Source organism: Centroberyx gerrardi, chromosome 21 (assembly GCF_048128805.1).
Source record: "Centroberyx gerrardi isolate f3 chromosome 21, fCenGer3.hap1.cur.20231027, whole genome shotgun sequence".
Lineage (NCBI taxonomy): Eukaryota > Metazoa > Chordata > Actinopteri > Beryciformes > Berycidae > Centroberyx > Centroberyx gerrardi.
Genome location: NC_136017.1, coordinates 10242157 through 10263007, shown reverse-complemented (window position 1 = coordinate 10263007; position 20851 = coordinate 10242157). Strand labels below are relative to the sequence as shown.

Genomic DNA, 20851 nt, shown 5'->3' with positions numbered 1-20851 from the left:
ACACATGAAGCAGTAACATTAAAGCAGGTTTGTTTTCTCCCCTTTTTGATGAATAGGAGCAGTTATTTTCTTTTTTGGTGCATTAAAAAAAAACTGCAAAAAAAAAAAAGTGCAGTGGTGAAGTGATGAGGGGCGACACTGAAGTCCGCAGGCAGTGGAGTTGAAATCCAGCTGGTCATGTGACTGAGACTCCCCCCCCCCCCCCCCCCCCACACACACACACACACACACACACACACCCTGACCCTGAGAGAGGAGGGAGAAAAAAACACCTCATACCCACACAGGAGGCGGGATTGTATTTGTAGGTGTATGTGTGTGTGTGTGTGTGTGTGTTTGTGATCGTGTCCTTGTGCGTATGTGTGTACATGCTTGTGTGCATTGAGGTACTGTGGGTGTGCATGCAGTGTGTGTGTGTGTGTGCGTGTGTGTGTGTGTGTGCGCGCGTGTGTGTGTGCACTGTTTGCAGGCCCAGTCTTCCTCCACCCCCCTCCTATTCAATTAAGAGCTTAAGCTCATTAGTGGCAGACTTACATCATTACCTCTCCAATGGCTAATGAGTTAAAATCTATTTAGATTTATGTTGCCGTTAAATCACTTCTACCATTCACACACACACACACACACACACACAAACTGTGGCGGGCACAAATCAGATAAACGTTGTTATAGAATTAAGCTAAAAATTCATTTGAAAGTGGAAGCATCACTTGTATTCTGTGCATCTACACAAGATTTCATTTTACATATCAATGTGAAAGCCTTTTATAGTAACGTTGCATATTCAACACACCTGAATTATCCCTTTGCCTTCAGTATGCAAATCAGATACTAAAAGAGCATGCTTACTAATATGTAGCTTATCACAAAGCTCTGTTTTCATTACCTAACCTTAAACACTAATTTAAGGTTTTCTCTAATTACTAACTAATAATTGACACCGCACAACAAAAAGAACAACAATTCTTTTATAGAGCTATTACATTGTGATTAGTTGATTTTTCAATCAATTTTAATTATGCTAACAAACTCTTGATTGCATTGCAGCCTTGACAAATTTAATGAATTGATGGAATTGTAAAGAAAGACAATTAATTATAGACAATTGAGAGTGAAAAGTGGAGTTTAGCTAATGCATGCTAGCTTGTAGCCCTTTACAATGGAGAATACATAATGCATAGTCTATTTACTCCTGTATCCAGTATTATAATAAACACAGACTGAGATAATAACTGCAGGTAGGAGGAAGGAGAAAATACACATTTTATACATATCCTGATTGTTTACTCAAGGACGTCGTGTTTGACTCAAGAAGTGTGTGTAGGTGTGTGTGTGTGTGTGTGTGTGTGTGTATGTGTGTGTGTGTGCGTGCGTGTGTGTGTGTGCGTGCACCTATAGATGACTGACCTCTAAGCAGCACTGCAACTGGACCTCATGAAACCACATTGCCTCGTGGCAGGATGCAATCAGTTGACCCCCTAGGTGTGTGTAAGGGAGAGGTGGGTGAGAGAGATAGAGATGGAGAGAGAGAGAGAGAGAGAGAGAGAGAGAGAGAGAGAACACACACACACCAATTACTTTTTCATGCCTTCTCAAATCACATTTTGCTCTCTTTTATCAATTCTACCCTGAATTTTATTTACCCTATTAATAAAAGACACAGATATCTTCCTGTTCAGCTCAAATGAATGACACTAATTTCGATAAAGATAAATAATACGGCGTGTGTTATCAAAGTATCCAGCGTCTGGGGGTGATTAGACACAATGAACTGACAGTTATTCCATCTTTGATGTCTTGTTTAAATATGGTCTCCCCGCTGATGCTTTGATAACGCGCTAACTGGGACATTTTCATTCTAATTAGGGCTCCAATTGCTAATTCCACATTGGTGCTATAATTATCACTGGGAGATACAGCCAGCGGATGGGCGGCGCGCGCTGAAATGTCGCCGCCGCGCGCGCACGGAGGAGGAGGGAGGGAGGGGGTATTAATGCCCTACTGCCCCTCCATTGCCCCCCATTCCCCCCCCCCCCCCCCCCCGTGTTTACTTCATTGAGGAGTCCCCCAGTGGGGTCCGGGGACCTCCAGGGGTCCTTCAGTGGGCTGCAGGGGGCCGACAGGGAAAATGGGGAATAGTTTAATGTTACTAGGCTTCACTAGAGCAAGTACAGAGAGGGATGTTTTCATCAGAGGTTTCACTGACCCCTCCCCTCCTCCTCATTTGCAGTACACGTTTAAATAATTCTCTACAAAATCATATCTAACCACAAAAGTCTTCTCAGTCAGATGGGGGTCTGGGGTCTAATGTATTTGGGGGTCCTTAATAGGAAAAAGTTAGGGAACCGCTGGTCTAGGCTATACAACTGACTGTGGTGGTGAAATATCCATTAGTCTTTTGTCTAATCAACATGTCAACAACATGGTAATAAACATTGTAAAAACTACAGTAAGGTATGGCAAAGTCCCTGCATCTAATATCATTTGCCAACTTCCAAACCTGCTTATATCGACTAACTTTCCAGGGACGAAATTGGGCGATGACTGATGACTCACAGTATGTTTGTTGTTTGTTGTATTATTATTTGCTTAAAGTGATAAATAACTAGACATAAGTCTTTAAACTATCTTGGATACTGCAAAAATATCAATCTTAACAAGTCAATTACTATTTAGTCTTTCTCGCAGTTTCACCTGTTTTGACAGTTTGCTTAAAGTTGATATGCATTGGAAACAAATGAGACTATCTTACCTCTTTGGCACACTTATGTAAAGAAAGTCAGGATTCATGACAGTAACAGATAAAGATGGGTATTTTTTGCCCTGGTCACTGGTCCTGAATGCTTGCTGATGTGACTTTATATAGCCATGGCTTCCAAATTGATTTCTGGCAATTTTGTCCTTGATCTTAGCTCTCCATTAGCCTATAGCCTACTAATAAAAAAAACTACAAAATCAAATTTGAACTCACTTAGACTAAGCCATGGCCGCGGTGCCCACTCTGCCAGCCTGGCCATCCCCAATTGACGCCCATAATAACCTTATGGGCAATAATTGGGATTGGGGAATTTTTTTAAGTCTTTCTTTTTTTCTTCTTTTTCTTTTTCTTTTTTTTTTTTTTTTCCTCCGTTGGACGCATGCGCAGTGGGGAGCGTACTGGTCAGTCTGTGAAGCAGCTGTTCAGGGTTGGTGAAATTCCAACATGGCAGTGGCTGTGGTCAGTGTTTCCTGCGTTAACTTGGGATGGTTTCAGATCGCACGCAACCCGGCTTAACCTCAACACCGCATTCATCGGCAAAAGCCCTCGTCGGGATCGATGCTACCCTAAAGCCCCCCCCAGAGAGGTCGACCTGTCGCAACAAAAACAGGTAAGGAAGGAAGGATAGTCCTGGGATCCGCTGCGTCTGCAATTAGACGGAGTGGTCAAAGCAGCGCGTCTGTACGGAGGAGACCATCACGAGCACAGAAAGGCTCCGGCGCTCTATTTAGGCGTTGTGCATGTGCAGTTTCTCATTTCACAAGTTCCCTGAAATGCAAACGATACCTGAGTGCGAATTACTCCGTTTTTTCTTATGTGATTTTGAAAGAGCGCACCTGCGCCTCGGTTAAATCGCAGCAGCATGGGCACGTAGGCTGCACTGTATGGTTCCCCGGTTCTGTGCGTCGGCTGTGCAGCGCTATAGAACTACATAGGAATAAATGCTCAACTTGCATGTATAGGGGAGCGTTTTTTTCTTCCCCAGCCGCCTCGCAGTCAGTCAGTCGGCTGTGGTGATACGGTTACAACAAGTTGCCCTATGCATGCTTGGTAAGAGCGGATACAATGTCACAGCGCCTCAGCCGCCGCACCATGTATTTTTTAAAAGCGCTGCTTGGACATTTGAGGGCGTTATCATCAACACATATAACTTCACGCGACACTGCGGGCGTCATTTCCCAAACAGCCCCTCTCCGCACTGACCACACACGCCACACCAGTTGATTTTTGCCTGGACCCCCCCTCCTCCTCATCTTCCTCCTCCTCCCCGCCGCCACTGACATCCACTTTCTAATGATATGCATGTAGGTTAGATAGAGGCAGCCTATCCTATTGAGTTGCTCGACTTGAAGGGCCCGCATTTCAGACGAGGCTGAAATCCGAGGAGTGCTGGAAGGGAAAAAGTGTGCCTATCTGTAATGTAAAGCAAGCTGTCTGTTTTTTTGGGGGGGATTCCTCCTCTTTTTTTTGCTACCAGCAGTTAATTCCAATGCTCTCCTCTCCTCTTCCTCTCCCCGTTACAGCACGACATGATCAGCAGCAGCAGCGTCTATGGTAGGTTATTTTTCCATCAACTTCTGCCCTTTCTGGGGTTTTTATTGGTATATTGTGAGCTGTAAAAACTGCATAGGTGAGTTTCAGTAGCTGGTTAGGGAGAGATGATGGTCGGCATGCCGCACACTGCCTGCTGTTGTATTTATCTGTAAAACAAGCAAACAAAAATCTGCATTTGTGAGTCATTTTTTACTCAAATTGACAAGAAAAATGATTTTATATTAACAATGTCAGCTTAAATTAATTATTTTCTTTTATTATTATTATTATATGGGCTATTTTTTAATATAAGTATTATATAGAATTGCAGCTGCCATGGTTATGTTTTTTTTGTCTTTATATTTTCCTCATATTCAGAGAAAAACAACGCAGTTGCTGCGCAGTTGTCATGCAGTTGTGCACCTTTCATAGACCAAACATATTTACACAACTGACTGCCTCAGTGCACCTGCAACAGCCCCACTAACATGCCTACTTATTATTACTTATTATGACTTTATCATTATAACTTAATGGTGACCATAATGTGCTGTTCACAGTATAGTTTTAGATTATACAGGGTTTCACTTGCAGCTCTAAATAGCCCACAGATTTTTATAAAAACTTGAATTAAAGTTGCAAGTCTTATGAAATATTTTACCAGATTGTTTTAAAAAGCAGGCCTATATGGATTAATAAAATGGATAGGAGGATGTGACAGCAGTTGACTATTGTTTGCTCATTTGGTTTGTGTTTTAACACACACACACGCACACACACACGCACACACACATATAATACATATAATGCACTGCAGAGTTTATTGATTCAAACATAAAAAATGCATTCAGCCAAATTCACTAATCACTTAATGAAACAAGTATCATGTGAATGTAATGTGATTGGTTGTGGGCTTCATCAGGAGTCACAGTGAATTAGGCCTCAATCAGTGTAAAGTGAAAATGCATATTTATGATCATGATTTTTATTAGTTGTGCCTCATTGCATTACATTGTGCTTTACACTGAAGGTGCAGTCACTAATAGTTATTAAAACGATGCTGTGAGGGAATCAAGAATTAACATTAACAACACGAGTGAACATTAACATTATGCTTCCTGATTTGCTAGAAAAATACATTTTGCATCGTGCATGCAGAGGATATGATTCAAAATGTGTTAGTTTTGATATAGGGATGTGGGACAGTGAGGGATAAAATCAAAATTTAAAGTGTGATTTGTATTTTAAAAATGATTTTATTTAGGTTGTGAGTTGTTTTTTACGAAGCAGGGTGTCATTACTGGAACTGTGCGGTGAATTTCTCAAGTCAGCCCTTCACATTCATTTAGAACAATGGCGGATTGTTGAAATTCAAAATAGCCATCCCACCCTGATGCAAGTGCAAATGGCTGCAGATAGTTTCCTAATGAATAATCACATTATAAACCACATACAGTGAACTTTCTCTGTGTCTAGGGTATAAGTTCCACGATTGCACATTCTCGGTTTTTGTATCAATTATTAGTGAGGACTCAACCTTTCACCTTTGACCTCTCTCTCTCTCTCTCTCTCTCTCTCTCTCTCTGTCTCTCTCTCTATGTCTCTCATTCAAGTCTCACACACACACACACGGCTATTTCCTTTACTTTGCTGTTTTCTCACTATCTCTCCTGCTGATGTGCTTGTTTGTGCGTACATTGCTTTTACACATACTATACACGTATTTATTGCATTATATATGTTTGCATGCACATTTCTGTTTATAGATGTGTGTGTGTGTGCATGTCTGCGTGTGTGTGCATTCACAAACCTGAGATTTAATGAAAAATATAACTTAGAATGACAACACTTCATTTTTGAATATCAAGTGTTATTTTATTGTTGAAATACTTATTATTTTGTATACTAATATAACGATATATAGATGAGCGTATATTTAAATAGTAGATAATTTAGATGTGAAATCCATTGTTTTTCAGCAACTTGTCCATTTTTATTTGTTTATAACTTGTGTATGACTATAACTGACTGACTGCAGATTCTATTTGTGATTCTGATTTGTGACTTTATTGGCCACCTTAGAGATATTGAAGGACACACCAGGAAGTATTCTGCAATCATGTGTTTGCTTCATTGCTGTTATGATTTTTTGGTGAAATAAGAACATTGTGAAAAATAAGCGTTGACATTCTAGTTGAAGATGTTGGGATGGATGGCATGCATGATCTGGGAGGTGCAAGTTTGTGTATGCGCGTGCACGTGTGAGTGTGTATATGTGTGTGTGTGTGTGTGTGTGTGTGTGTGTGTGTATGAACGCCTAACCGTCCCTCCATAGGTTCTGTGTGCAATGTAAATAATGTAAATCCTCGGCGGTGTGTTTATTTCTCCAAGTCTGCTTGTTTGCTACAGTACTCGGTTTAAGATCTGTCCTCTGCAGCCCCTGTCTGTGCGTGTTGCAGTGACAGTAGCAATAATCCCCCTCATTATACACGTAACGTATCGCCTCACATCTCCGCCAGCCCCCCGGTATAGAGCTAATAGGGACAGAGAGAGGAGAGATAATAGGAATAGAAGAAAAACTGCTTTACAAACAGGGACCCCTTTACACTGCCTTCTCCTCTCCCTTTATTTATCTAAATACCGACTTTCCCTCAGACGCGCAAATGAATAGAGAGAGCCGGCGTGGCGCGAGGGTGGCTAAGCTAGTCCCAGTGGGACCGTATAAATAAATTATCCTGACACTTTCTATCAGTCTGTAATGTTTACCATTAAAGGCTGTTTTACCATCCCCGGAGCCACCGGCGCACCATCCAGCCCGCCCCACGGGACTTGTGCCAAGACGCAGATGTAAGGCGATGGGGAGAGGGAATATTGTGCTTTTTTAGATACTGAGAGAGAGAGACATTTGTTAGTCTCCGGCGCGTCCGTATCAGTGGATTTCTCCTGTCGGCGCGTCCTGACAAAGGGGCCCCTTCAAAAAACGAGATGCAGGCAGGGTTGTCATCTTTTAGCAAATATGTTAAGTGTTGTCTTTTGTGCTCTCGGCTCGCGGAGCGGCGCGAGACCCCATGGGAGCCCGGCGCATGCAAATAGAACAAATCCCTCTCGGACCTGTCTGTCTGTTTCACTCTCTCTCTCCCTCTCTCTCTCTCTCTCTCTCTCTCTGTCTTCTCATCTTTCTCTCCCCCCCTCCTCCCTTCCTCCCCTTTTTCCACGTTTGCTCGACAGTACGTCAGCCTGTCTTGTCTCCTCGCTCCCTCTCATCTATTTCACTCTTTGTCCACTTATTTCTCCCTGCACCCTCCTTCTTCCCCTCCTCTCTCTCCCTCTCTCCCTCTCTCTCCCTCTCGGGCCGTGTGTCAGCTAACTGTAGCGAGGCTGTGTAGTCTTTGTGTGTTTCTCTGCATGCTCGCTGACAGCCCCTCCTCGCTGATCTAAGTTTCCTCTTCCCGGAGACGGCAGGCAGCTGTCGGTAGCCGCGTGCGCCGGGCCCGCGAGACGCGTTTCACCGTAGATGAGCGGACGCCAATCCTTAAAATCCTTGACACCCCTTGCTCTGCTACACACACTCCACCCCCTCTATCCCCCCCAACACACACACACTCCCCTTTTCCCTCCTCTTTCTCTTCCCCCTTTACCCCCCCTCCCTCCCTCTTTCAGAATTGGAGGAAGCTCACTGGCTGTTTTTTATTTTTATTTTTTCAAATGTGTGTTTTTTTTTTTTTCTTTTCTTTTTTTGACCATTGCTGTTGTGACTGACAGTTGCTGGCTGATGGGGTTTTTTTTATTTAATTTTTTATTTAATTTTTTTTGCTTCCCTTTTCAAAGCGCACAGCACAGATCCGTGTTGCAATTGAAGTCAACCTTTCTCTCAAACCCTCACACACACACACACACACACACACCGATTTATATTCATTCTTGTCTGCCCTCATGTCTCTCTCCCAGTGCTGACTGGTTATTATCCAGTCAAAATCTGATGGGTGTACTTAAGGCGAGGAGTATCCATAGAAGACTGACTCCGGGGCGGAATAGTACTTAGAGTTACAGCTTACAACTGGAGACCCTGCTGTAACCTGTGATACTTAATACCACCATAATGGTTTTTATGTATTATGGCACCATGATAATACGTGACACTTGAAAAATCAGTTGTGTTTGATAAGGTTTGTGTGGATATCTATTTTCCCATGAGAATTTATCAGTACACAGGATGTGATGGGACATAAACTGGACTGATAGATATCCAATGATATGTTAAGATAAGATATCATAAAATATCCACGTTAAAATATGTTTAAATAAGTGCAGTTCTGCAGTCACATTCTTAAATCCATGTTAAATTATGTAACAACACGTTCACATAAGAAAAAAAAGCCAAGAAAAGAAATGAAATTGAAGTGTGAAGTCTGAATACACGATGAAAACAGATTACACAGTTTTAGAAGTGTGTCACCTCCGCACTCACAGGGTTTATTTGCTCCGGAGAGGCGGACTACAGCAGATCCAGGGTCAGTTAAGGTCCAGAAAACGGCCGGGAGCCTTTAAGGCCCCATAAGGGCAAAAGCGGATCTAAGATCGGCGGCACGAAATTTTCCGGACTTTTCCAGACCCGCAGCACTTATTTTCCTTCCTGGAGGAGACATTCTGCTAAATTCATTTCCATGTTAATTCCAGCATTAAACGCATTATCTCACTTTCTTTGAACTCAGAATCCCCCCCCCCCCCCCAAATGTTTGAAGTTTCCTCTTTTTATGTAATGCGTCATTTTCATAGGTTTAATCAAATCAAAGCTGCAGATTTTTTTCTCCCCCTACCTCCTTTGCAATCCGCTGCCCCCTTTCTGAATTTTAAACAGACACCCGCTCACCTCCCTTTTACTCTCCACCCGCAATCTCCACCACCCATGGCCCGGATCCTCCAGCAGATATTAAAACATTCAGCGTGCGGAAGCGTTAAATATGCTAAGGACTTATTAAAAAAAAAAAAAGAAGAAAAAAAAAAAAGCTAACTTCCACTCTGGAATATTCCGCGCCATTAGACCTCAATAGACATGGCGGCCCGGCAGCTTATCCTTTACATTGTGCCTTCAAACGAGAAGGCGCCGTTTCTAATTAGGTTATTGCCATGGAAGTCTTAAGTTAAATTGTGCATTGATATGCGGAGAGGCTCGCCACTCGTTTGCTCCGGCGATGGAGGAGAGCCACGCTGCCTTTTTCACAGGGCCAAAGAAAATGACAGCTGGGAGAGAGAGAGAGAGAGAGAGAGAGAGAGAGGAAGGATCTCACTGTAATCTCTCGCCGCTTGCTCCTCTCTCTGCGGCTCTGGCTGGATGATCTGATTGTGCTAACGGCGAGCGGCGGCCAGATAGCGGCCGTCTGCGGCTTCTCTGCCGTCTGCGGCTCCTCAGTTTGAACGTCTTGATTAGCGGGGTGGGGGGGTGGGGGTGGGGGGGGGGGGGGCATCTGTGGGAGAGAGGCGCGCTATCTTCCGGCAAGTAAGTCGGCCGCTTTTGTTCGCGCGAGGCGGCGAAAGGTGTGCGCGCACGTGTGTGTGTGTGTGTGTGTGTGTTAATGAACGACGGCTCATTGGGTGTGAGAGAGGATCTGTGTGTGAGTGTGTGTGTGTGTGTGTGTGTGTGTGTGTGTGTGTGTGTGTGTTTGAGCTTGGCAGGCTGCCAGGGGATGGACACAAAGGATGTTGAGTGGCTGGGCGTGTGGCACAGCATCACTGAGCTGCCTGTGGCCTCTGGGAGACGGACACACCAACTGGGAGGGAGGGAGAGAGAGAGAGAGGGGGAAAGAGAGAGAGAGAAAGAGAGAGAGAGGGAGAACGAGAGAGAGACAGAGGGAAAACAGAGTTATTGCTAAATAGCTTCAACACTGCAACGTCTATTGTCTAACTTGCATCTGTGCTTAAGTGAAGTGTGTCAAGTGCTGCATCCTGTGTGTGTGTGTGTGTGTGTGTGTGTGTGTGTGTTATGTCTGCCCTTTGTGTGTGTGCATGTGTGTGTGTTTATGTTTTTGGACGTGGTCGTGCAGGCATGTTGTGCATCCATGTGTCTGGATGCTTTTGCGCTGTGAATCAACATCAGCATTGACCTATGTGTGTGCGTGTGTGTTTGTGTGCATCCAGGCCTGTGTGTGTGTGTGTGTACAGGCATGTGTGTGCTTGTACACTCGCCTGTCTGTGTGTGTGTGTGCGTGTGTGTGTGTGCGGGCCGAGTTTCCCCACTGGAGCCAGGTGAGAGCATTAGGATGTTGGTTGTACGACTTGGTTGGCAGGATGGACACATGTGGTAGATAGCTAATGATAGCATGCAGCGTATAATGAGATCCTACTCTCCGTCTGTCTCCCCTACCTGGCATCATGCATTAACCATACAAGAGGAAGAGGAGGCACGCATGGTATTGACTTTTGAGTGGGTGTCTGCTCGGCCGTTGTTGGTTTTGTTTAGCTCTCGGAGGTCAGCATGACTGCAAGCGCCGCACATCTATAACAAGTGTGGTTTTTTTTTATGCTTGAAGCTCATTTTCATAAGGCAAGAATCTCTCCTCATCCACACCTCTTGAGCTCTGCCAGAATTTTTTGTAAATTGATTGTGGATCTGTTAGGCTTAACGCGCCCCTTTGGCCTTTGTTTGTGGGTTAGTGAGCATTATTACAACACGATCCATACGTGTTCACAAGATTATTCTATTAATGTACCCCACGTCCTCATAATCCGCTGTGTGTGTGTGTGTGTGTGTTGTGTGTGAAGGAGGGAGACACTTGGCAATGGTCCATCTCCTTGCCCAGTAACATATATTTATCCTCTTCGCTACACAATCCTCTAGGCTGCTCAAATCCCCCAGGGGGTCCCAATGACATGCTTACTAATGTGTGCTTTGGAAACGGAGTGCTATTGTATCCCCTAAATCTCACAAAGCACTGTATGATTTGCCCATTGTCGCTAAATCGCTTTGCTTGCGCCAAGTACTTGCGTCTCACAGAGGCTTAATGCTTTGAGGGTTTCAGGGACAGCTTCGAGTTCCTCTTTTGTTGATTTCAGGGAAAAGTGCCAAGACTGCTGCGCTGAATATTGTTTTGAGTATGGAGGAGGGAGGGGAAGAAGGGCCATTGCCAAGCGACTCCATTGAGCTCCCTGAATGGGCCATTCATATTTAGGAGAATCACCCAGATGCCATATTGTTGGCTCAACAACGCTAAATATTCTCCAACAAGGATGGGATTGTAACAGGTTTTTGAATTGTGCGAGTGTAGTAAAGGACGTTGGAAATTAGAAAAAGTGTCCAGCCTTCAGTCGCTCTCCTTGTGTGGTGAAAAAGGGTGACTAGCAAAGCAGAGACAAGAGCGGAACAGTGAAGTGATAGATGGTTTTCCCATTTTGTTGAACATGTTTTTCGGTGACCATGCAAGATTTTGTGTTTGTAAGTCACATTCCTTTCTCAGTGCAGCACAATGTAGTGCAGCTCTGTTTTGTTCTTTACAAAAGATCACACCTCCGACTTTAAGTAGTCTGAGGCTGAAATATCTGTCAATTATTACATTTTTAAAAGTGAAAACATAATTGCAACTCAAATAAAGTAAAACCTTGGCATAACTTGGTATTGTATGCTTTTTTCATAAAATTCTTATATCCATTTTGAATATTCTCATTATAAAACAAAGCAGCAGCCAAAACTGTGATGAATGTAATTTATTTTCAGCCAATACCAATTAATGATGAATGTCCAATATGTAGCAGCAATTTTGAATGTTAGTAATAAAAAAATTAAAATAATAATTCACAATGCTGATCCTATAATGCCTTTAGTTTCACTTGTTTTTGACTATCATAAACAAACTTATGAAGTAATTGCTTTGCTTAAATGTAAAACTTAATGCATTCATTTCAACCTGATTGCCCCATAAAGAATTTAGGATTTCATCTGAGCGGCCCTGGCTTTGTTTTTCTCTTAAACTCATCAGTGGAAGGCTGTTAAACATCGGTTGTCTTGTCTCTTGAGGGAAAGTAGGGCGTGCCGCTCGGTGCGGCGGCCTCGGGACAGCAGGCAGTAGTTGGGCCTGGATCCCACAGCAGCAGGGGTGAACAGGACAGCACAGGACAGTCCGCTGAAGCGCCGGGGCCGGACCGCTAAATCACTAAATCGCAGCCCTCTGAAGGTCCGGCAGCACACGACAACCTTGAAACTGCCGCCGTAAGCAGCGGCAGCGGCAGCAGAACTCCTGTCCCCCCCGCGCCGTCGACGGGTCTTAGACGGGACTTAGCAAAATGTCATCCCGGTCTTTTATGTCATGCATGCACTGAGTATTAATCACGGCTGGATCTGCGCCTGAGAGGCTGATCAAATTTATTGTTTGGCTGCACGGGACAGTAATGGGTGTTTAATTACTCAATAAAAGCCCTTTTATAGATTCCCGGGCCTCCTGTGTGTTGAGCAAATGGTATTGATCTGTCTCCGGGCTGCAACATGATAGCCTGTGAAGGAGAATTAGAGCCGTTAGCCTGCTAGCGCTTTCTCATTCATTAGCTGCATTAGCCAGAGGGTGGTTAAGACGCAGCATCACGGTTAATACCACCGTCTCCAAGGTTTTTGTGGCTGCCTTGTGTTGTAAAGCTCCGCGCACCTCATTTACACAAATATGGATTAGACGAGCAATAAATAATATTGACCGCTGTGGAAACTCAGCGAGAAGCGTTCAGTGGAGTCGGGTGTTTTTTATCTAAACATTTCCCTCCTAGTCAATGGACTAACGACGGTATAATCCAGAGAACTAAATTCGACAGTGCAGTAAGCTGTGAGCTGTCTTAGTCAGTCAACCATCTAGACCGCATGTTTAATCCCGCCACTTCCCCACCTTCTAATCTGTAATCTGACTGCTCCTCCTCCTCCTCCTCCTCCTCCTCCTCCTCCTCCTCCTCCTCCTCCTCCTCCTCCTCTGAGGCCTCATTCTGTATGTCCAGAACAAGCCTCAAAAGAAGGGAAAAAGGCTTGGGAGGCCGAGCGATCGCGACAATGAAGCTCACTGTGTGTCTGGACGCAGTCTTCTGCCGTGCGAGTCCGCGCACCGCACCGTATCGTTTCCCCTACTCTTTTTTTTTTTCTTTTTTTCCCCCCTCAACTGCATCTGCCTCGCCTCCATTGTTCTTTTATGTTCTGAGCATATTGCCGCTCCTGTGAAATAGCTCCCCTTCCCTTGATGCACGGCAAAATCCACTGCAATATCTCCCTTGATGTATCCATATCAAATGAATGTGGTCTATTACAGACGTGGCGGAGTCAGTTGGGCGGCTTTGTAGGACGATAGGGCCCGTAAGAGACCATGAAAGAGACATTGTCCAATATGGACCATACAGTTCCTTTGTAGATAAATGGATTTTCATGCTTATCAACTTGGACACTGACATGAGTGAAAACTGTGGAGAATGCGGAATTATTCTCACTCCTCGGCTGTACGCACGGACAACTGTAGCTTCAAGTGTGTGTGGTCTTTCATTGTCCTGCAGTGAGGTTTTTTTTTTTTTTTTTTTTTTGGGGTGTAACATTCAATTTGCAAGAATATGCACTGCTAATGCCACAAATCTGTCTCCTGCGTGGCGCCAACTGTATCCTTCTGGCAAAACGTTGCTTTACTGTATGCTGAAAAGAAAAAAGACCCGTCTTTTTTCACTCTTGTGCTGAAATTCCTGCCTCTTTATTTGTTGCTGTTATATTGCAGACAGAGCTAAGGTTTAGATTTACACACGTACACAGAACGCATACCACACTCTCTTCACTTTCACATTTTAACCTCAGCTACACTTGTGTATCGCTGTTGCTGGGTGAAAACCTCACACCTCCAAAATGTCAACTTTTCAGGAACTAAGCCTTGTTTTTAGCTTGACCGCCATGCATTTTTCACTTTATCTAATTAGTTTTTAAAAGGTTTCATAAACCCATTTTGTCAGCCTATAGAGGAGCGTGTAATCCTTCAATTGAACTTCATGAAAAGCACCAAAACCGGAGATCCGAGGTTTTTTCCGACAGCAACGATATGCAAGTATGTAAGCGCACACACACACAGACACACACACTAAACCCTATTCACATTCCAGTGCCTGTGGGGCGCGAATGAGAAGCGATGTCTACTCGATGCCGAGCCAGTGATCTAGGTAATCTGCCTGTGCTGTGGGACAGGTCTATTGGTCTACAAATCAATTGGCTTCATGTCCGTGCCATTAGGCTAACATGGCGCTGCTGAGGCGGCGAGGAGCGGAGAGAGAGAGAGAGAGAGAGAGAGAGAGAGAGAGAGAGAGAGGTAAACAGACTGTTTAATTCCCCTGGACACCGGCCAGGTGGACACTCCTCCTCCTCCTCCTTCCTCCTGTATTTTTTTTCTCCCCTCTTTCGTCCTATCTTCCTCTTTCATTCCTTCCTCCTCTCCACTTCAGTCAATGTGGTTATTCTCGGTGGACGAGTGCTTACAGGAATATTGCTTGGAGGGATTGTGTGTGTGCGCGTGTGTGTGTCTGTGTGTGTGTGTGTGTGTGTAAAGGGAAGAGATTTTGGCCAATGAACCCTTGTTTTGCTCTATCCTCCAGTGCTGTGTCTATACTGAGTAAGTGATCCCTTGGGATGCAGTACACACATCCAGCATCTCTCCCTGTTTCTCTCTATCTATTCCTCTCTGGGTTTATCTATCTATCTGTTTCATTCTGTCTCCCCTTTTTCTCTCTACTTCTCTATCTGTCTCTCTGTTTCTCTCTTTGTATATCTGTCTGTTCCTCTCTCTGTCCCTCTGTCTGTTTCTGTGTCTCATTTTCTGCCTTCTCTCTGTATTCTCTGTCTCTCTTTATGTATTTCTTCCCCCCCTCCCTCCCTCTCTCTCTCTCTCTCTCTTTACCTCCCTCTCTCTCCCTCTCTCCTCAGACAGAGCCAGCAAACGGGTCCACTAATATGAGGGGGGCCAGCCTGCATCATAAACAAACACACACCACGCTCATGATTAGAAAAATGCAGATTTATGTCCGGGCTGCAAGAAGTTTACCACTTCTTCTTTTACACCAAATAAAACAACACCTCCGTCCTCTCTGTTCCGCCGAAGCTTTTGGTTTCCCTATATGGGTACGACTAATGACTTTGCTTGTATAACGTCCGCAATTCAATTTATCCACTTCGCCGCCACTCCGCCGCGCATCCTGTTGTGTGCGAGTCTTATGTGCGGCGGTATGGTAATTGAGCCGGCGCGTCTTGACAGATGAGCGTCGTTGGCAGTATCACCGTTGTGTGTCTCATTTCCTGCGCGCTGTCGCCGATTGACTGATAAGATAAGAGGCCCGCAGCCACGTCTGAGAGCCTCCAACACAACTAACAACCTGATGAACGGTGTAATACAGTACCGACGCAGCCGTGATCCGTGATTAAGGGGCGGCGGTGGGTGGTGGTGGTGGTGGTGGTGGTGGAGGGGGGGTGGGGGGGGGTAGGTGGAGGTGGAGGGGCTCTGCCAGGAGAAATCTGGGCCCTCTGACAAGGTGCGACACACGCAGAGTGAGACCGCGCCGCTGCTGTCGGATTAAAAGAAAACTTCAGTAAACTTTTTGGGGAATTTGGGAAGACAGCCTTCTATTCAGCTGTTTTGGAGATGCTGTCTTGGGTTTTGAATGGGTTTGATGTAGTGCCGGGCAGTTTGTAGAAACGATACACCGGTGCAAATCTGTGCTAAGGTTTAGATTCACCCGTACCGTTTCTACCGGATGAGTCGGAAAGGCTAGAGGCGAACAATCTTCATGCATTTCTACAGACTTAATGTCAAGTAAGTTTGTCATTAGTTGCAAAATTTGCTGAAAACTTATGGGTATAGTTTTCGTTAGAGTAAAGCTTGAGGGAAACGAACGCACCTCCGAATCTCTGACCGAACGAAAGCCAACAGAACCAAGATGAAGAAGAGCTGGACTAAACAAATCCTCCATCCTGTGGACGTGGTTGGTCATACAGCAGAACACTTATCATTTGCAATTTTTGACTTTGACTGTCAAAGCCAGGGGGGAAACACCAGCAACATGTTTTACTACTTGAAGACGAAACGTGTGCATGAGTACGAATGTTGCCTTTTTTGTTTGTTTTATCCAAAAGTATACGTGCAAATAAAAACGTCATAATACAAATTGCCAGAAAAATGACTATACCGTGATCCATAAATATTGTGATATAAAACGCCAGCCATATCGCCCACCATTAGTTTCATGGGCTCCAGCTCTCCTTCCTGATCTTGACCCGATCGCTCCTCGGCCGCAGCCTCGACTCTCCTCCCTCCCGGCTGGAGGAATGACCTTCCCGCTCCGGCAGGACAGCAGAGTCGCTCCTTATCTTCCGTCACAACCTGACAAATCATCTCTTCCAAGAAATACTTCACCTCCCTCTCACCATGCCTGCCTCGTCACTCCTCTTCTTCTACCCACACCTGATCACGTTCCTGTCGTGCAACTTGGCAGAACTTCATCTGTTGTTCGGGCACTGTGGCTTTGACTCTAATCGTAGATAATAGTATATCGCAATTTTAGGTTTCTACAATTAATAATCCTGTAGTTCGGCGATATTTAAGTGTTGGTTTTATTTTCATTTCCCCTGAAAGTCCTGGTGGAGTACATCAAGCCTGACCAATCACAACCTTTGAATGTGCAACCATGTGACCAAAATGACAGTTCAGATGGAGAAGCAGGCAGAGAAATCTTACATAGACCTTCTTTGGAAAATCATGGCAATGAGCCAAGTGGAAATGAATGGGTCAGCCATGTGAAAACATTAAGTAATAAAGTAATAAAGGAATAATCATTTCTTGTTTAAAGAGAGTGAAAACAAGAGGTTTCTCTTTGAGAAATAATGCACTGGAAAAAATATGTTAAGGAGAAAAAGTGTTCGAGAGAAATAATTGTGACTAATAATCATGATCACAATATTTAGCAAAATAATTGGGATTATAATTTTTGCCATAATCGTGCAGCCCTATTAATGGTTACTGGTAATGCTGGTGATATAGGAATTGAACAAAACTGTATATACAGTATGTAGGACCACACCTAATATAAAGACATGGAGTTCTTCTTCTTTTCACATCAGAAGTGAAACAGGACAGTTTGGGAGCTCTGTTACATTTTCCCCACTCCCCCCCCCCCCCTGTCTGAATCATGAACTCCCCGCTCCCACACCCCCGAAATGACAGAGCTGCTGTTCTTTTTCCCCACTTCCCCATCAGGCGAAGCTGCGGGGCAAAATGCAGAGCGGCGAGCGGAGGGGCGTTAAGCGACTCCGAGCGGGAGATGCTAGAGAGCCGTTCCTCCGGATGTTTGGAGTGGAAGGATGCGATGGTTATTGCAGATAGGATCTATAATAGGGGGGCCTGTTCGCGGCGCGGAGCCTACTGCGAGGCGCCGTGTTCATCGCCTGTGAATGTGATTACAGCTATTGATCGATACACAATGACACGATGCTGGTGCATGTCACCTGAGGAGTGTGTGTGTGTGTGTGTGTGTGTGTGTGTGTGTGTGGGTGGGTGACAGAGAGCGGGAGAGACGGGTCGACAGAGAAGTGCGTGTGTCCAAAGGCGCAAGTGTGTGTGTGTCCATATGTTGGTGCGTGTTCGCCCATATGCTGGTGTGTGTCCATATGTACGTGTACATACATATGCGTGGGTGCATGTGTGTGTGTGTGTGTCTGGTAACGTGAGATCAGACGTAGCCTGTTAGCCGGAGCCTTACATCTGCTGTCAGCCACTCGCTCTAACTCTGTTAAGGACGTTATTGATTGCTCATTATTACCCCGTTCCCTGAAAGATGAGCGTCCCCTATGATCACATTAAATCTCTCCTCTGTCCAACTCTCCTGAGATGCCTTCTGCTCATCGGTGCCCATCAAATTTCTCCTCCGAGATCTGATATCAAGCAGCTCGACGTTTTGTTATCGCCTCTGGTTCTCTTTTTGCGTCTTGTTTGATTCACTCCAAATAGCTGTCTGGGTTGTTGTGTGTGTTTTTTTTTCCCCCCTCTTTTTTTTTGAACGGACGCAGTTTAGCTAATTGATGTCTTTAGTCTGTGTAATGGAAATCAGCGAACACGAATGAGCAACATTTGAAATTATGATTTGTTTTCTCTTTTTTTTCATCGGCGCAAAGAGATGATTCAAGTTTCCGTGTTTACTTTGTGATCTGTGTTTATTGATTTGATAGGAAACAAGAGAACAAGACAACAGAGTCATAATGTGTTTGTTTTGTTTTTTTTCCGAGTGCGGCTTCTTCGGCTAGGCTCCGTTTTATTCTCTTCCACGGATTAAATCCCGTTTGTGAGAGGCTGCTTGTTTTCAAACCATCTCCTGTCAAACCTACAGTCTCATTCACTCGCCCAGAAAAAAACACAAATTTGCCTCGCTGCTTGCAAAATTCAAATTCTTCCCCTTCCCTCCCCTTTAAAGTCCCGTGCCCTTTCTCGCGTGCCGCGTTGTCATTTTCGCTGACGATAAACAGTTGTTGGAGGTGTCACGCGTCCGCCGGTCGCTGTAAAGTTTGGGACTCTTGAAATCCAGCCCTCAGCGAGAGGCCATCCCGTCGGCCCCGCCGTCCCCATGAATAATGCAGAGCTATCGACTGTGTCAGTTCGGCGCGGGGAGACGCCGCGGCAGCCAGCTTGATATTCAGCTGCTGAAGCTGACTGGATGCCCTCACTTTGAGACAAACTGCTGGCAGACTGCTCCGACTCCAACAGACAGGACCTGAATCCGCTCATGAGATGAGCGCCGTTGTGCCGCGGAGGTAGTCTGTGTTCGGGGCGCGCTGTCCCGAGGAAGTCTGCCGGTGTGTGTCTGCGGGTTGTGGTTTGGATGTGTTCGAGTGGGCAGGGAGGCACATCTGAGTTGTTTGAGCGCGTGTGTGTGTGTGTGTGAGAGAGAGAGAGACAGAGAGAGAGAGAGAGATAAAGACAGACAGAAATAAAGTGTGTACAATAGCGCAAATGTGTGTGCTCACATCTCTATTTGTGTGCTCTATTCGTGTGTGTCTATGTCTGTGTGTGTGTGTGTGTGTGTGATACCCAAGTGAGTCCTCATTTTGTATGTGTGTGTGTATGTGCGCCCCATGCCTGTGCGAACATCTATATACGTGAGTTTACGCGTATTCGTGGTTTACATGTGCAAGTACACCAGAGCTTTAGGCAATCTGTGTGTGAGTGTACGCTCCAGGCAGGTGTGCAGGGTGTGTGTGTGTGTGTGTGTGTGTGTGCGTGCGTGCGTCCTCCAGCCGGCAGCATGCAGAGAGCTCTAGTGAGAATCTCCTGCCCCCTCGACACGACCAGTTCAGTCTCAATGCCACCGATCGATGGGCGTATTGATCCGCTGTTTGACTGTTTAGACAACCTGTGTGAATTCCAGCATAATGCAAGCCAGACTGGATTTAAAGAGCAGCTTGCACGCTCTCCGCCCGCGCCGCTATCGCACGCCCGTTCCTCCCGACGTCTGAGCCTGTTTTTCGAGCTCGTTTGGATAGAGGAGAGGCAGCCGCAGACCCGACCCGGCGCCCCGCTGACTCCCCGATGACTCGGTGGGCCGGGGGCTCGCGCCGGTTATTGGTGATGCCGGGAGTTTTGAGTCCAGCTCCTCAACCTTCGGTGACATGTCCTCCCTTTCCCCTCTCACCTATCCTGCCACTCGCCACTGTGTCCTCTATCTACTCTTACTGCCGCACAAAGCTGAACACTGCCAGCTGTGAAACCAAGAAAAATGACCTCCATTTTTTTTTTTCCTGCCCTGAAAAAAAAAAAGGGATTGTTGTTGGAGAAGTGGACAGCATAGCATTTAATGGCATTCATGACTTTTTTTTACATGGAAATCTAACACCATTTAAAACACACAAAACATAAAATTGTTACAGCTGCTTGCCTTTGTAGAGCAGTATGCTTTATGTCCGCATCAACACATATATATATATAGATATATATATATATCTATATATACATCAAACACACAAACATGTTGTCCCCTATGAATGCCGCTGGCACCCCTTGGACCAATCAGTAACAAGATGCATCGTCCCTCCAAATTTTATCAAAATTGGACCAGTGGTGGAGCAGTTACGGCCTTTCAAATTTTGAAATTTTGACCTTTAATTATAGCGCCTCCATCAGGCCAATCAGTGTAATGGTTTTAAAAGCCAGAACACAGTGCCAAAATGCATCATTCCTCCCAAGTTTTGCCAAATTGCACCAGTGGTGTCTGAGATTTTACATTTTTACATTTTTACCTTTAATTATAGCGCCCTCACTAGGCCAATTCTTTAAACGGCAGAACAAAGCGTCGTTATTTTGTCAAGTTTTGTTAAAATCAGAGCAGTGGTGCCTGAGATATGTTTGTCACAGACCGATCCATAGTCCCCGATTTCATCGCATGGGGGACAATAAAGCTAAAATGCCATAAAATAGAATCTTTAAAACAATAAAAATCGGAGTGAGGACTCACATTTCATATAAAGAGTATTTCCTGTCATTTAGCTGGACACGGTGGGAGAAGACGTGAGTTGGCAGATCTGGCTATAATCTA

The 20851-nt window shown here is 45.0% G+C and overlaps 1 pseudogene; it reads left to right on the top strand.

Annotated features, from left to right (window-relative positions):
* The first annotated feature begins 3243 nt into the window (after nucleotides 1-3243).
* Nucleotides 3244-20851, top strand: part of LOC139917707 (fidgetin-like) — a 30731-nt pseudogene continuing 13123 nt past the window's right edge.